The sequence below is a fragment of the Tachypleus tridentatus genome, chromosome 10 (genome assembly GCF_004210375.1).
Source record: "Tachypleus tridentatus isolate NWPU-2018 chromosome 10, ASM421037v1, whole genome shotgun sequence".
Classification (NCBI taxonomy): Eukaryota; Metazoa; Arthropoda; class Merostomata; order Xiphosura; family Limulidae; genus Tachypleus; species Tachypleus tridentatus.
Window position 1 is genome coordinate 52,104,712 of NC_134834.1, and position 3,419 is coordinate 52,108,130.

The following is a 3,419-nucleotide window of genomic DNA, read 5'->3' on the forward strand; positions in this document are numbered from 1 at the left end:
AAAAAAATTGTCTTTCAATAACAACGTTGATAAAATGTTTGTACAAAGTCATTCCTATAATTTGTTTTCTCAAAGACTTCCTTCAGTATTTCAATAAACTGTACATACAAACGATAATTAGATATATAAAGCACAAATGGCAGTAATCATGTTAAATTCCTTCAACGTTTGAGAATTGCAACAGTATCATTATATACATATATATACATATACGCACTTACATGCACAGTGTTCATAAACATTTCGAGTGAATAAGGTGAATAATATCAGCTAAAACACATAATATATCGTACACGTTTTATAATCGTGCTTATTATGTGAAGTTTAAGATTGGAGGTCAAATAAATCTTGTTATATTCTCAAACACTGTTGTTTGACAGGAGGCGACACGCTATGGTCAATGTGTCGAATCTAGTGTAGAAGGCGAATATACCAAAGCATTCATTGTGAGGACTCCTCCACCTAACTCATATGAACAGTGACATTGAAACTTCTTCTTCCTTTAAAGGTATATTTTCTAGCATTCGGTTCTCCTTTTTAAACTTATTAATATTTAGTTTTTTATATAACAAAGTCCTGTTGTTATTAATTCAGAACTTATTGACTTTTCCAATACATCAGGAATTTCATGAACAACCTTTATAAATAAATAGTTTTAATATACAATTTAAATATTTAATATTTTTATGTAGAAGTTTCGGACCGACTAAAATTGTTTAACTGTTATTCTGAAAGATTGTGGATACAACAGGTGCAAATATGAAATGTTTAAATAAATAATTAAGGACAGACGTATATTTATCAACCTGTCACGGCACGCTATGGCCAGGTGGTTAAGGCGCTGTACTCATAATCTGAGAGTCGCGGGTTCTAATCTCCATCGCACCAAACATGCTCGCCCCTTCAGCCGTATGGGTGTTATAATGTGACGGTGAATCTCACTATTCGCTAGTAAAAGAGTAACCCAAGAATTGGCGATGGATGGTGCTGACTGTCCGACTTTCCTCTAGTCTTACACTGCAAAATTAGGGACGGCTACCGCAGATAGTCGTCGTGCAGCTTTGCGCGAAATTCAAAAACAAACAATCAACCTGTCACAGATTCAAAACATTTTTTTTAAATTCTGCTACTGTAATCTCATGCTTTGGGAGCAGCATATTCAACTTCGATCAATAAAAATATAACGTCTATACCAGTGAGAAAATGCAGAATCTAAGGTAGTTGAGATTAATATATTAAAATAGGTATTGCTGTTTTGTTTGTTGTTTTCTGAATTAAGCACAAAACTACACAATGGGCTACCTGTACTCTGCTCACCACGGGTATCGAAACTCGGTTTGTAGCGTTATAAGTCCGCAGACATACGGCTGAGCCACAATACGTATTGTAAAGTTGAGTTGTTACATCACACTTCCAATGTCATATATCATACTTTTAGGGCCTTGTATCATTTTCTGTGGCATATAGTACGCATGTGAGCTCATATTTAAGTATGTCAGCACATTCTTTCCATAACCGCACAAAAGTATAATTGTAACTGAATTTTTTAGGATTATATTTGCTTCATGTCTGACCATGCTACCAACTTTGAGCTCACTTGTCATTACACCAGATATTTAATTAATAATCTCAAGGCTTTTATTTGGTTACTTTACAGTGTATGTATTCATCAACGTGTTATTTTTAGTTCATTAGTACACATTTGGTTTTCGCAGAAAGGTAAGACAATCAAATCGTGTACCTCATTATTAGCACAATAGTGCTATTGAGTATGTTAAATATTATGAAAACCGATGTGAAAGGAGTAATGATCGAATAGTAAAACCAACATGTGTTTTACTCTCGGTTCTTTTCATATAACAACAATTATATGAACCTTCCGTTCTACCGCAGAGAGAAACTAATTAGAAGAGGGCCACAGGTGTATTTTCTCGCATCGTTACTTTGAAATGTGTTTTCTGTTAAAAATCTTATGTACTTCTAAATAAGATTGCACATTAAGTGAATCCCACCCATTTAGACTCAATCTAATGTAATAATACGTAAAAGATGAATTAGCCGAAGCAAGTTTAAACTATAAAGAAACACTCTTGTGGCTTTAGACTAGGCGTGGCTAAATTTTTAGCATTCTTGGTTGCAGGTTCCAGGATTTGAGCCGTGAAAATCTCTGAAACGTTGTGATCTTTCACCTGTTGCAGACTCGTAACCACAATTCTAACTCTCTACTCAATTAAGAAAATAAATGTAAACAGCAAGTGCTGGTGACAGATTACCAACTCTCTCTGGTGTTTTTTATCTTGCTGCTTAGCTTGTGTCACGTAAAATGTCGTTTAGGTTAAAATATTAAAAATTGATGTTTTCAGAATCGCTTTATGTCAAGATTAATTTCTGTATCAATAGAAAAGTACGTGGGAGAGTCAGTGTATTGATCAAAACTGTTTAAAAACAGATTTTTTTCCACACAAAATATTCGATAGTTTTATATTTATAGAAATGAAAGAAGTATTCGGTTATCTTGAGTAACTTAAGATTTATACTTTAATGTTTTAAAATTTTCTTAAAACACATAACGTACTTTCACAAAGAGAACTGTTTTTGATTTCAATAACAAATTAAATACGTTTTTTTATGAAATATATACATTAAATATAATAGCCAAAACATGCACTTAAAATGTACTAATACATGCAAAGAGACAAAAAACAGCTCACAACAAAACAAAACAAAACTTATTTCGCGTAATGCCTGTTAAATATATACAATTATCTTAGAGCTGTAACAAAAATAATTCAAATATTATTATTTTCTGGAATTATCGATGTTTTCACTTTAAATTGTCGAATAAGGCCTGTTTAAGTCATCGTAACAAAATATCTTACACTGACCCGTACTAGCATTTGTAATGATAATTTTAAATACAAAAATACCCAAAAGTAGTTTTAAGTTCTTAAAAAACAAGAAGAAGTCACTGTCTGGTGGTTAATAAAGTTGTTAAAACTTCTCACGAACATTTTGATCCTTAGTAAATTGTATTGTCTAGTACCATGCAATTTCACTTGTTTCAGTGGAAACCCCAATAACACTAAAAGGTTACTTGAGCTACGATCAAATTAAGCTAAATCCAAATTAAGCCTTTTAGCTGTTTCTAGTTCTTTATTAGATTTCACTAGTAAGTTACCAGAAGATTTGTTTTTTACCCGACGAGAAATGCCGGGAGAGAAATTACATTTATTTTTGTATTTTTAGAAACTTTTCATGGACACTCCAGTAAAACTTACGGTTTTCTTGGTTGAATATCTTGCGTTTTAAAATGTCCAGCTTGTCAGTCTACCGCTGCTATTTTATTATAAGCATTTCGTATTTGATTTTGCGTTTATCAATGAGCAACAACTTTAGCAGTGTATAGGCAAGTGATTTGA